The sequence below is a fragment of the Poecilia latipinna genome, unplaced genomic scaffold (assembly GCF_001443285.1).
Source record: "Poecilia latipinna isolate Pla-1442-1.1 unplaced genomic scaffold, P_latipinna-1.0 Scaffold2627, whole genome shotgun sequence".
NCBI classification, from domain to species: Eukaryota; Metazoa; Chordata; class Actinopteri; order Cyprinodontiformes; family Poeciliidae; genus Poecilia; species Poecilia latipinna.
Window position 1 is genome coordinate 47,131 of NW_015115243.1, and position 15,179 is coordinate 62,309.

Consider the following 15,179-nt stretch of genomic DNA (forward strand, 5'->3'; position numbering starts at 1 on the left):
TAAGAACAGCCAGAATGGAAACCAAAAGCGAAGCTTAAGCAGATGGAAGAGAAAGTTGGATAAACATAAAAAAAACAACAACAAAAAACGAAACCATGCTGATCAGAGCAACCAGTTGCAAACACCTCATTAGTAAGCACTAGGTTGCAGCATGATGAAGACCAAGCAATGCTATGAAAAAAAGATTGTCCAACGACAGCAACAACAAGCTTCATTTTCTAGTTTGCCTCAGGACCTGACAGGAATGCAACAAACATGGAAGAAGGTGATCCAAAATTTTGCTTGATGTAAAACAAAAGCCATTGTGTTGATTAAAAAAAACAAAAAAACAACAACTTTACCCATCGCCCTGAGGATGAGGGGTTCAGGGGCCGAGAAGATGCAAAGCGGCTCTGGTGGTACAGTAAGTTGGCCACAGACCTTGAGGTTCCCTGTTCAAAACCCTGCAGGACTCACTTCAGGCTTTGCTTCGTCTGAAATTTCTCCAGCAGAAGGAGGAATTGTAAAGGATGACGTCAGTGTTCTCTGTGCTGGTTCAGAACTGTAATCTGTCTGTTGTAGTTTGGCAACGGCAGCAGAGGAGGTGAATGACATCATTCAGTCCGTGCTGGCCACGCTTCCAAATGTTGATCGATTTAAAATCGGAGCCAGAGGAATGTTTAGGATATTTTATTGCTGGAAAAGATGTCCAGCTTGATGCTTCTCTTTGTACAGTGGGGGGGGGGGGGTTGTTCACAGTGCCCACAGCTTCACAGCGTAGCTTCCGTCAAGGTCAACTTAGCACATTACATACGTGACGGCCAAACATTAGAGATTGGGTACAATCAGATCCAGTATAGAAGATGCATCGAACAAGGAACCGGGATTTACCAGGCTGTCTTTGGCCTTCTGCTGCTGGAAAACAACTGCAAGGTGCATGGAGTGGAGGAGGCTTCAGTGCAGCAAATCCTGTGGAGGGAGGCACTGTAAGGATTTGCTAGAGACATTTATAGTCCATATATAGACTATAAATGGGCTACTTGGTGGAGGTTCATTTTCCAACAGGACAACAACCGTAAACCTCTTGCCAGAGCAACATTGGAGCAATTTAGATAAAAGCATGTTCATGCATCACAATGGCTCCAAAGTCATTGGAGCCATTGTGCCATTTAAATTCCAATTAAAAATCTCTTGGAACACATGAAAATTATTGTACATAAGAACTTTCTCCTCCTCTGACTGTGGTTCTACAGAGTACTGACTGGAAGGGTTTGAATAAAAATGAATGCTTAACTTTTGTAATATTTATAAAAACACATTAAAAACCATACAGCATTTTCCTTCCACTTTAAAATTACGTCTTTTTTTCTCCCTATGGCTTTTAGTCTTTAGGAGTTAACTTATTGAGGGATGATTGGTTTCTTTAACATTAGAAACACTCTATGAGATGATTGATAATGCAATCAACCTGAAGAATCAAGAGTGTTTGAGCAGAGTCAAGCAGGAGCAGCTGCAATCACGTAAGTGGTAAATGTAGGCGGCAATAGATTGCAAGGAATAGTTTGCTTTCGCCTCACAAGAGCTTTTATGAGCTTTGAACCTCTACCAGTTAGTTGTAACCTTTTGGTGGGGTTTATAGTTCTTTAATGCCTCAGGTGGGGTACTAGTCGGTATGGTAAGACACAATATCTTGTCTGTTTTCATAATCAAAGTGGCCCATAAAACCAACCTGTATCTCACCATTCCTGACCCCCTTCAGTTGTAGGTCCATAGCACAATGATATGGTACAGTTATGGCGAAACAACACACACTGGGGTGCAGAAAAACGTCACTGCTTGCGACAAGCACAAGATATACAGTGCGTCATGTTTGTTTTGCCTGGTGAAAGTCCAACTGGTGGTGGAAACACTCCCCTCAATACACAGGACCAGAAAAAGAGTGTACCAAACCACACTGACCTCTCCTCGTCAAGTTTATTGGTTCATGTTTTACAAGATCTTAGAGACAGCTCATAAAATCTCAAACGTCCATTTTCTCTACAAAATTAAATGGTCACTACCAGCAAACAGATGTAGCCTGGCTGTCCAGTCTCCTTTGTTTCTGTGTAACGAACAAGCAACCCACGTCTCTTTAGATAGCTGCTATCCGGCTAAGTTAGCCGGGTAGCAGCTATTGAAGTCAAGACCAGACGTTTAGTACAGCAACGAAGACGAGTCTTCATCAGTCTGTATATTTACAAACCTCTCTTATCCTAAGCCTCGGTAGCTGACCACTGTCCTGAAAGCAATGCAGTGGTTCTCAGCTGAGAAAAGGTGGGCAGATTCTTCCAGTCTGGTGTCAGTCTTAGTCTTAAGAGAACCATTCAAGTATTTTCTTCATTAGTGATGGAGACAGAGCAAGGACCTGTGTACAATAATTACGGTTCTGCTCCAGTGTTACAGTTAAGATATAGATGAGCAGAAAGGCAAAGCACCCGATATACCAATATGTCTATAGTCCAAACTTTACCTTGGTGCCTGATTTTGAAAGTTCTCCCTTGCATACGCCAGTGGGGAGAAGACCATATGGCCAGAACAGGAAGCTATACAGTATATCCTGTCTGGCCTAAGGATGCTTTGGGATCCTCAAGATTGAGCATAAAACACTTCTGCCATAAACCCACCCATCTCCAGGCTGCTTCAGGCTATTCATAAATCTCTAATCGACCCAGCCATGTCTTGCACACAAGCTTTCTAAAATCAAGGGCCCAAAGCTGCCCTTGAGTGGAACACATTGTTAATATAGAGTTTAATACATAAAATGTGTCCTAAAGGGCTTCACACATCAGTGGTGTGTGATGCCTCATCCAGTATGTTCTGTTTTCAGGCATTGCTGCAGAAGAAACTACCCATGGCTGAAATCCAGTAAGCAGTTCTGTTTCACCACACTTCACAGCAACCCGTCCAATGTGTGTTAACGGCAAGAAATGACATCTGTCAAATAAAGCACAGTCCCAGCTTTTGACTTAAATCTATAAGGTAGTTGTTTCTCATCGCTACATCATACCTTCAAGCCACAAGGCCAGCTAATCTTTATGCAGGTCAGAGGTTACTTGGCTGGGATTCCACTGCTTGGCTGCTCAGAGGCACAATGACAGCCAGTCGACTTCAAACCTCCAAGTCAACTTAATACACAGAGTTCAAAAAGATATCAAAGTCCTGACTTTTGCTGTTCTGGAGAAAAGACTTGTGTTTCCATCTGCAGTCCAATCTTAAAGAGGCAGAAGACAGGGCGGATGATACAAGACAAATCCAGAATTTGTTTCATAGAGCTGTAGCCTGTGCCACGTTTCCCTCAGGCCTCAATTTGCCTTCTTGAGGTAGGAAATCAGCTGGCTGAGATATGGAGGCTTCTCTGGAACAAGGATGTACATTTTAATGTATTCAAGTAACCAGTTTTCATGCTTTGACCCAATCATTTCTTCGATATGTTTCTTTCTATTCGGGATTCAGTTGGAAAAAGAGGGCACCTCTGGTTCCTCATTTAGGATCTTTTTTGGTCCAAGACAATATCATATACACCTTTACTAGCTCTCTGTAAGAAAGTGAAAAGCATGTAGCAGAAACTGGTAAGGCGCACTGAGATAATGTATACAGTGGAACACAGTAAATCCACAGCCTGGGGTGATTTTTTTTTTCTTTTTTTTTCTGCTCTCAATTCCATGCAGGCTCTCCATACAGACCTTTTCCTAAAACTAACTTTCGCTAGACAAAGACGTGCCTGGTCTCTCTCGATTTTCCTTGGGTTATTAATGATATTTAAATCACGCCTCCGTCTTTTATGCCGAACCCTCATCTTCCCCTTCTCCACTTTGCTCACAATCTAACGCTAACCTCATCCTCTCCTCTGCTCTCCCCTCTCTTCTCTCCAGACACCGACACCAAATCCCACAACAGACGCCCTGCTGATCGATACCATGACATCATCAGGCATGGACATCATCAGTGGGGCTGTGGGCGAGGTGCTGACCTGAAACACACACACACGCACACACACACACACACACGCATTTTCACAAATAACACTTGTACCGGAGGGACTCAGCCAGGCTGAGCTACCTCACATCTTTTCTCAGCATGTATAATCCATGCCTGCCTGCCAAAGCCACACTGCCTCTGCTGTAGTAAATCTGGACCAATGACAGGCTCAGGACCTTTTTCACACTCGCACATCAACACATGGACACAATGCGAGCCCATAAGACAATGGAGAGATTTCTCTTGAGTGAGCCGTTGAGAGAGGGGGCCGGGCTGATAGGTGTAAGCACCGTCGAGACAAGACAAAGCGTCGCAGTCTGAGACTCCAGCTGTCATATTTTCTCATTCCGACTTACCAGGATGAATGAAATGCAGGTAGCATAATCTAATTATGTTTAATCATGCTTCGAATGCCGCTGTACGCTCGGTCCATCTGTGAACAAAGGCCTTTCAGCCCACCCAACCGACCAACTGACTGGCAGACCTGCATATTGTCCGACCAGCCCTGAACAATACTCGTACCACACTTTTATGTCAGCACTGCTTGTCTGGAGCTGTCAGTGGCCCCACAGGCAGCCGCAAGGCTCCGGTCCGAAGGCGGACGGCTGGGATCAAAGAGCCGAGGACGAGTCAATATCCATAAAACTGCAAAACACCTCCCAGTCTGCTCAAGACAGCTGCAAATGGGAAAAGCGCTCAGTGTTTACGGCTGTTGCCTCCGCGGCACATTTTGGCCACGCCAGACAGACAGACAGACGGACAGACTGATAAAGGCTGACAGGAAGGATTGTGGGTGGGAAAAAGATGACATGGTTCAACTTACGAATCTCCTGACGCAGAGAAACATCTGGAAAATGTTGTCAATGCCGGTGAAAATGTCTGTCACCTCAAGTCCCCTCTGGTTGTGTATTGAACAATGGATTGTAAAGAATATAGAGAATGAGGCAACATTCCCTAAATTGTGACACCTGACCAGTAATATCAGATCAATGCATCTCTGGTGGAAAGAAAGACTTCATGTGACGTCAGCAGCCACACTAGCTATAAAAAACTGCTTAGTGTGACCTCCAGCTTTCCAACGCAGTAATAAAATACCTATTAGCAAACACAAAGGCATTTAAAGAATGTTTCAAATACAGATTAAAAATAATAGGAAAGTCAGCTTGGTGATTTTTTTTTCATCATTAATAAAAGAATCTTTCAACAACTGCTTGTCGTCTTTGCTCTGGTTCTTTTTTTTATCATTTTTTTCCCCATGATATTTAGGATAAGAAATAAAAAGAGAATTATGTAAAACATTGTGGCGAGCTGCACTGCTCCAAACACTGTACGACATGTTTGCTGTGTTTGTATGGATGTAAGGTTTGATAAATTATGTAACTAATTTGGAGCTCCAAAGAGACAGTTCTTTCCTTCCTTTCAAAGAGAAGATTTCAAAGTCGTTCACAATGTCATTTTCCAGAGATATTTCCAGACATGCGATGTAGCATAATGTAAAAAAAAAAAAAAAAGACATGGACGAAGAAATTACACCACACGTTAAATCACAGTGATGATTACCTTCTCATCACTTTTTTTTCACTCCCTTCGAGTAGTTCCTGCTTCTTTAACAATGTAATCTTAAAATAGTCACAGTAAAGTCATTTGAGTATACTTGGACTATAATTTATTTCTACAGCTTCCCCGAACAAAATGTCATACTGTGTTTTTAAAAGCCCTTTCACTACTTGCAGGGAAAAGGAATTGCTTGATGTAATATTCATTCATTTTCAAAGCTATTTACAGTGAACAAAATATAAAGTGTATCGCGGCTCGTTTGAAATTGGATTCAAATACGTTTCTGCCGACCGGGAAATGTATTCATTACATTTCTGTGTCTGTCATGTTCTCCGGACCACATTTTGACTCGTCTCAGAGCCAGGTGTCTCTCGGACTCGGCGGACGGCGCGGACGCGGCTGTGTCAAGTGTTTTACTCGTCACATCTTTGGTTTTGATTGGATAAGTTTCCATTTCGGAGCTGAAATCACCGGTCATGCTGATGGATACCGACTGGATCCCAAACACCAACAATGAGGCAATAAATGATCGGCTTTACTGTGGCGAGTAAGTAAAAGGTTAGCAAAAAAAACAAACAAAAAAAAAACTTTTTTTTATCAACTTTATTATAACTCCAAAAAAAACTGATTCTGTAAAATGTTTCTTCCACTTCAATTTATTATTTTACAGTTGTGTTACTTAGTTGTATTTTTTTTTTTTTTTTACTTTAGTGTTTGGAGTTTGCACTTAGCTAACCCTGTCTGGGTTTTCATCCCCCCTCGCCCCCCTCCAAAAAACAAACAAACTCATGTTTTCACAAAATGGGGAAAAGGTATTGCAGGTTTGAAAAAGATCAAATCTAGTCCAGAGTTTTTGGTATAACTCTTCTATTTTGTGGTTAAAAGACCCCAGATATAAACTTCAAAGTCAGCATCCTCCATGTATGAGCGGTCCTGCTGCCCCCTGATGGAGTGTTGCCCTGGCAGTGAGCCATGTGACCCGTATAAAAACCCACTGCTGCCTCTGTTTGCATGCATTCAGTCCTTAATTTTAGAAACAAGTTCCTTAAAGTTTGTGTTTTCAACAAAGCTTCAAGCTGAGCAGTTTGACAGACGATGTCTAGGAATGACAGCCTTGTGTTACATGCATACAAGGAAGCATCATGACCCATTAACAACGTACTACTTGATGAAAATGTGAAATGTGTTGGATTTACATGTCAGCACTGAGAATAGAAGTAACCAGCAGCTCCACAGACTCGGTTACTACGGTTACTAAGGTAGCAGTCTTCGCCTCTGGAAATGGAGACAATACATTCCAGTAAAAAAAGCACAAAAAAAATAAAATAAAATAATAAATATATATATATATATTATTTGTCAGTGGCCAACCAAACCCTGACCTATAATCAGAAGTAATTTTAATTGCGTTTTCCTCATTTACAATTTTAATGTCCCATGTGAGAATGGAAAGTCCTGAGCGTCAGTTGGGGTAACACTGATTAGGATGAGCATACCTTAGCTTCGGCTGCTTCAGTGTGTGGGACAAGTTGTGCTCAGAGCTTCCGGTCAGACTGAACGTACCTCTCACCCGCTGCCTGCTGCCGTTCCAGATGAGGCCAAGCATCAGCAGTGCAGGAACAAGCAGCAGGGGAGTATCGCACCTCTCTACAAACTCAACTCCGAGAGCTCCCCATGTGTCTCAGCATCTACAGCAGGGTGTAATGTATGTTGTCTTTGATTTAATCTCCCGTGTCACTTAAGGCCTGGGGCAGATTTCTATTCTGATGCTTCTTCTCCATTTTCCTATCCTGATCCTGCTTCCTGCCATCCCATAGTATGGCTGTTAAAGAGAGAGAAGATACAGCCTTGTTATATTCCTGTGTTTTTGCTTAGATATTCAGCCTATCTCATGTGTAGCAACACCAGGCTTAATCAGATGTGAACTACTTTAAGTGTCTTTTCTCCGTTTCAGCCCAGCAGCCTAAAAGGGACACCGGGTCAGTCAGTGGAAACTCTCAGTCTGAACATGTATTGTGTGTCAATACGTTCTTCTCACATGAAAAATCTTATTTTGCTAATTCGGATATTCAGTGATTGGTGCTAACTTTGGAAATTGATTATTGGCTGCATTTCCATTGACCGTAAAATTGTGCAAATTAGAATTCAATTTGCTTAATGGAAACACTTCAATTCTGAACTCACATTGTTTGATAAAAGGTTTTCGCCGTAGGACGATGTGGTTACTTCGGCCATATTTAAATTAATGTATTTTGCAAGACGGAATTGGAAACACTATTTTCACATCACATGAGTCATGATCAACAACTGGATGTCTATAGTTGATGAAACTATGGAGAGAGGAAGTACAAAAAAAGCACCCACCTTTCTCATTTGAACACATAATAGAGAACACTTTATTACACTTAGTATTATGTGTTTTCCAGCCATATTTTATCATTTTATAGCACAATCAAGTAACTGTGTTACCTCAAGTTGTTGTTGTTGACTTCATAATCCAACATCTTGAAATTGGGCCTTTGTCTCTTTAAGAAACTCCTGCTCTTTCTGAAACTCCGCCTTCAAGTAGTAATCCCTACATGGCTCCTCTATTAACCCTTTAACAACGTTTTTACCAGCTTTTCACTGAGAAGCAGCTCCTTTAATGAGCTCAGAAGATGCCCAGTTCCACCTGGTGTTTGCTAATTGCTGCTGGCTAGTCTGAAGGAGCTGAGTCGGGGCGTGGCAGAGGAGGGGCGCTCTGCGAGGCAGAATCTTGGAATCTCGGAAACTGCAGCTCCGAGGAGGAGCTATGTCGTCGAAGAGAGGGCTAGATCCATCCAGGCGTTTTGCACAACTGAATGGTTGCCGTAGAAATGAAAGGGTTTCTCAAACATGCATGAAAGAATCAAGGCAAGACTCCAGGTATGTTTTTGATGAGGGAAGAACATTATACCTTGATGTAAAGCTAAAAAAAGTCGATTTTATTTAATACTGCCCTTTTAAAATCTGGTATAAGGAAAATTCTGTCAAGAAACCTTTCCTTCAGAGTTCCTGGGAAATCTTATTGTAAATTTCCGAGTCATATGAACTTCCCCTTTTTAAATTTAAGTGTATTGATTAATCCTTCACTGAGAGTCATTTTAGGTTTCTGTTTGTTAGCGCAATCAGATCCCGGGTATCTTTTCACTTTAAATATGACGTACAACTTCATATTTATATTCATTTTAGATATATTTTGAATCCCAAGCACAAAATCTCCACCTCTGTCATTTGAAAGTATATTAGGGAACTGATCGATATGTGAATGGTGGAGCACAGGTTGGCTGCTACAGGTGCAGCCCATTGCATGAATGTGTGTATTTGGAGCCAACTGAGCCTGGCTTTCCGTCTCTGACCCCCACCCACAAACCCATCGCTGCGGTGCAACCAAACCTCCCCCCCATCCCCCCAAACTCCCTTTTCCCTAGCAGGTGGCGCCACTGGCAGAGGGGCAGAGAGAGGGGGCTTTGATTGCTAAGCCACTGGGCTCAGTGCATATTCAAACCGGGGCCTTTTGTTTGTGTTGCTGCGAGGCTCAAGTCAGACTTACATGCAGAGAATACAAATCAGACCTTTGACAGGAGCAGTTAACCTGCCGCTAAATATAGCTGCCCTGGGTCAGAGAGGGATGGAGGGATCACTGGGGAGAGGATGGTGGGGTGTGGGGGGGGGCACTGGGTGCAGGCAAACAAAGGAGATGAGATATACCATATTCTGCACTAGAACGAGTACAGTGGCTAAAAGTACATACACACACACACACACACACACACGTCTGCAGAGAAGTGTGCTAACATATGCAAAGACAGCTCTATGTATATGTTTGAGTGGAGAGAATATATATATATATATATGGAGAGATTTACAGTGGGTATCACAGTGGGGAGAGTGGCAAATGAAAGATAGGGAGAGTCTGTTTAATAAAGCAGCAATCTTGAGGGAGCCGGAGCGAGGGAGAAAGAGGAGAGGGAATGAGAAATGTGCTCATACCGCGGGGATCTGAGCAGACTGCAAAAGAGGGAGGGAGAGCGAGACAGAGGCAAGACGGAGAGGAGAAATTAGGGAAGCAAAGAGCACAAAAAAAAAAAGAGACGAAGAAGAAAAAACAGCAAAACAGCCGTGGCCAGCGACGGGACGGTGGAAGGTTTTACAACTCAGCCGTCCTGTCCGAGTTCTTCCCACGGTCTGTCACGACTTCAGGTAGAGACGCCAAAAAGTGACCTCAGAACCTGGGAGTTGACAAAAGAAGCCACCAATCCCACTTGGCTTGCCCACACTGTGTGCATAATGACATTTTTTTTCTCTTTTTTTTAAAGTGATTGACAGGCACCTTGCAGCAGAGTTATGTAATACTGAAGCTGCAGAGGTAAAGACGGTCAGGTTTAAGCGTGTGTATCGGCATGTGTGTGTGTGTTTTCCACTAGGTCCTTACGAAGCAGTTGTAAAAATCCTGCATCCTGATACTCTGTGACAAATAATAAAAGTATGAAAAATGGCGGCGTAGTCCCGTGGCGCAGCTTCGCTGAGACTTTACGGCACCGCGGGAAAGTTTTCGCACCCTTTAAACGTTGGAAACCGTAAACATCAATGCTTTTAGAGGGATTTTATGTGACCGGCTGACACAAAAGTAGTTCATAACTGAAGAGGGAGGAAAATTATATATGGTGAGGTTTTATTTTCAAATAAAAATCTGAAAAGTGCAGCATAAATTTGTTTCCAGCCTCTTTGAGGAATAATTGCACCATGTTTAAGGTCATTGTCCAGGTGGAAGGGAGACTCTACCACAATCTTAAAGGGACAGCATTGTGTATTTTCCAGGCATGAGTGGCTTTTTATAGCACAGTCCAGTAACTATATGATACCTCAAGTAAAGATGACATGAAGGTAATTACTGGCTTAAAATTGGACTTCTGTCTCTTTAAGAAACTTCTGCTCTTTCCAACACTCCATCTTCAGGAAGTCATCACAGCATCGCTCCACTATTATCCCTTTAACAACATTTTTACCATTATATGAGCTACTTCTTAGCTCGTATAATGAGCTCAGCAAACGCACAGTTCCAGCTGGTGTTTGCTACTTGCTGCTGGCTAGTCTGAAGGAGCTGAGTGGGGGAGGGTTTCTCTGCGAAGCGGAAGCTTGGCTTGGAGACTCCAACTCCGAGGAGGAACAGCAGAGTGGAAAAAGCAGTACTTGGTGAGAGCAAATGTTTAGGCACTCCTGAATGGTTGCCATAGTAGATTATAGGATTTCTTAAACATGCAAGGAAAAAAAATCAAGGCAACATTCCAGATATGTTTTTGATGAGGAAATAACATAATAACATGATGTAAAGCTCAAAAAGGTCGATTTTATACGATACTGCCCCTTTAAGCAGCTCCATTTTTGTAACGGATCACGTTGATCCCAGTGTAGTAGAAGTCAGAAATACTGCCACCTGCAGGTGGTACCTAGCAGCAGTCACTTAAGTCCAACGATTTTAACCATTTTTTGCAAAAAAATTGACAATAAAATCACAATTGTGCATTAGCGTGACATAACGCACTAATTTTTTTCTGTGGGGATTGTTGCACAAAATATTTTTATCCAATAAAACAAGGATTAAAGACAAATGCAGGCCACACTTTTGAGATTTTACTTCCTACTAAATGTAGCATTAAATTGCAATTACACACCACCTTGTGCTTGGTCTGTCGCATAAAGCCCCAGTAATCGTTCTGACTCTCGCGGTTGAAGGTCTGAACATTTCTGCAAGGCGCCGCACTTACAGCAGCACAGCAGCAGTAGCACTTCCCCTCCCTCCCGTCTCACTTCCCCTCCCTCCCGTCTCACTTCCACTCCCACTTCCACTCCTCTGGAAGTACACTACACCTCTGCTCTTGCGGCTGCCCTGGGAGCTGAGCTGTGTAATCCCTCGGCGGATAAGGCGAGGTTTGGTGGAGATTTGGGAAGCGCAGATCCCGCTGAAGCTGCCGGTCCGCTTGCTGGGGGGAAAATTCAATGGCTGGAAATCCCATGGGATTGGATTAGGACGGATACGGAGCCAGTCACTGAGAAGTCGCTGTCAGGGAGCCGCCATGCACACTGTGGGCCACTGTACACACACACACACACACACACTGACAAACTCAAACAATCAACCTTGTCATATCATCATCATTGTCAGGACCCTCAGTTGATGTTATTTAATAACAAACTGCTTGTAATAACCTTAACATGTAAGCTGAAGGCTTAAATCTGGTTTAGACTGCATGGCAAAAGTATTCATACTTTTGACAAGCTTTTATGACAAAAAAAGATTCCTTTTTTGTCATATTAAAAAAGAAGCTTTTTTTTTTTTTTTCAAAAAAAGAAGGAAAAAATTGATTGTTGTTAGAATTTTATGTTACCTTTGGAGGAGCAGCAGAAAACTACAGCTCAGGAGAGGGAATTTCACCATCACCCCAAAAATCAATCCACAAATAAGTTTTTCAGAATTTCGTACCTCTGGTAAGGCACAGATCCACATCAGGACTTATTCAGTGGATATGTTTCCATCTCCCATTTAGTGCATTAATGTGCACATTAAGATGATGATGATACTTGTTAAAACTGTCACCATGTTGTCAGTGTGTGTTGACAGAAGTAGGGTCTTGGCGCTGTCAATCATCCTCATGTACTGGCTGCTAAATGTGCAGCCAGCACAATGAGGAGGTGGAGGACAAACAACTTACCATTGTTGGTGGCTAAAACAGCCTTAGCATTCACAACAGGCTCTGCTAGCTTCAGCATTTCATACAGTAAGGGGTGGAAACAGCGCCATATAGAGGATGATTGATTGTTTCTAGTTAGTGCTCGGAGAAAGCTCAAACTTTCTACAGATTATCTGTTTCATACCATACGACGTAGTGACAGATTCATCAAACTCGTAAAAACATTTATTTTACAAAAGTTACATTTTGCTGCTTTGACTCTTTTTCAGAAAAACCAAAATCTGCCTCAAGCGAGTGTAAAAACTTAGCAAAATTCAGGAAGTTAGTTTGCATTTTGTTGTTTCCATCATTTTCTAATGTGATCCTTCAAAATGCATATAAAAAATGCTGATGGAAACACAGATAATGTGAAATCTGAAGGAAAACTTGTGGGAGGCTGCAAAAGACTTCGACTCGGGTGGATGTTCACCTTCCAGTGTGACTGTGACTGTACACAGCCAGAGCCACAGTGTTCAAAGCATATCCATGTGCTAAAAGTGCCTCAGTCCACACCTAAATCTGTTTATTTCACTTTAAATTTGCGAACTTTGTGTTTGCAATGCCACAGAACATGTGGCGTCCGAACACTGCAAGGCCCTCCATCTGAAATAAACCGCAGCAGGAATCAAGTTTTAACTCACAAAGAGAAGCTAGAAATTTGTGGAATTTATCATTTCACCTCCTACAAACTCAAACACAAAGGAGAAAAAGAAAAAGACCTTCACCTGTGCAACAGCTGCTCCCACCGTGTGCCTCTGATGAAAAAGACTTATTTTTAAGGAATAAAATAAATAAAAAAAAACCGGGAGGGAAGAGGCGAGAGACGAAACCCCCCAAATTAGGATTTCTTTTCTTTCTTTTTTTAACCAAAGGAGGCGGCCTCCAGAGTTAATCAGAGAGAATGCCGATCATCCAGGGCTAGAATTTAAATGCAGGACCATCTGTAATTGTGAAAAGTTAATTAGCCCGACGCGCAACGCGGTCATGTTCGGGGCAAGCGGCTCCAAAGCGGAGCCCTCCGCGCAGGCAGCCTGCCACCGCCTAATGAGTGTCTCCCGGTGCGCAGGTTTATCATCTGAGCACTTTTGGTGAAGGTTACATTTGAATAATTTCCAAGCCTCAGTTAGAGATATTGTTTAATGTGCGCATTGTATCCTAATGGAATTAAGACCAGAAAAAAAAAGGAGGAACACTGACGATGCACACATCCTGGTTGTGGGGAAACTTCAGGGCCAATGAAGCTTTATTTAATATACTATATTTAAAAAAAACACATTTAAAAAGAGTATAGCAGCTACATTAAACTCTTTTAATGTGCATAATAAATCAGTGTCCTAATAAATGTATCAAAATCTCTCTCTGAGAGATAAATTGTTTCCCTTCCTGTTGAATTAAGATTTATTTACTATCACTTCATTGATTAAACCATCCAGATCTACTAATCAACATAATTAAGGAATTTAATTAAATCACACTACGGTCTACTTCCTAATAATTTAATTTAGAAAAAAAAGAAAGACAACGAGCTGAAGCGGAAGATGGCGGCACCAATTCAGCAGACCTCTGCTTCAGCTGGGGAGATATCTGAGTAAGAAACTGAACATTCACTGTATCATCTGCTGTCCGAGGTGCAACTCTGAGAAGGTTTCTTAGACGTTTTGCGTTAAAGGGGACGTCACGGCTTTAACGTCTCTAAGAAGTAATGTTTGAGAGAGAACAAAATTGGGGAGAGAGGAATTGGATTCACCAGTTTTTTATACTGGAACAGCCATTAGAGAGTGGGGGGAACAGGGGGGAGTAATCCAGAATATTCTATTAAAGAAACATAGCAGGAATGTTGCAGAGAAACCAGACAAGTGGGGCAAAGCAGAGACAGACTGCTGCATCCTGGGTGCACAAAGGAGCGTTACCGCAGATCCTTCCCCCCAGCAGCCGTCAGACTCCGAGTCCAACTCGTTGTTTACATCCCTGCTGGTATTTACACAGTTTTACTCATTTTAAACAACTTTTGCTGCTGGTAATCCACGTCTCTGTTGTTTGGACAGTTTTCTTTTCACTTATTTTAAATATTGTGTTGTTGTTTTTATAATTCACAAATTAAAAAAAAACTATTTGTGACTAGCAGATTCCTTTGGATTGGAGCTATTTTTGATAACTGAACCGTATTCATGTTGTACTTTCTCTCTTACTGGACAGTGTGTTGCTTTTCTTTTAGTTTTACATATGGTTTTATTTTAGTTTTTTTTTCTACTTGGTGCTTTTACACCTGAATGTCTCCATTGTGGGTCAACAAAGGATATTTCTATTCTATTCTAGAAGAAAACAATGTTTATGAATCTGGCAAAACGATCATACTTGGTTCTGACATATCTGGGAAAGACTTTTTCACGGCTTTTGTTTCTCTCTGATTGGTTCTCGTGAATACCCTGTCAAGGACAGAGTCGTCATGAGGGCCCCATCAGCCAATGGGAGTCGAAGAGCCAAGCACTCACGGAAAGAAAGATGTCTTCTGACATTTTTTTTCACATTCTTTAGGAGAAGTGCAGAAAATAAGACACTAAATCCTTAAATATATATACATATATCTGTCTCTGAGCTGAAGCTGTTTCACATTCATTGAAACATTGCCTATCCTCTTTTTATCCTTCCTTGTGACCTAACTCTAGTCCTTCTTTGTCCCATTGCTTCCTCTCATTCCTGCCTTCTTAACCTTTTTTGCTTCCTATCTTCTTTCCTTTCCTTGTGTCCTTCCTTCTTGTCCTCTTGATGCCTATGCATCCTTGCTTCCTTCTTCCTAACCTTCCATCCTTGTTACCAGGCTCCTTTGTTTCTGTCCTTGATTTCTTTTGTTCTGTCTTAATTCATCCCTTGTGTCCT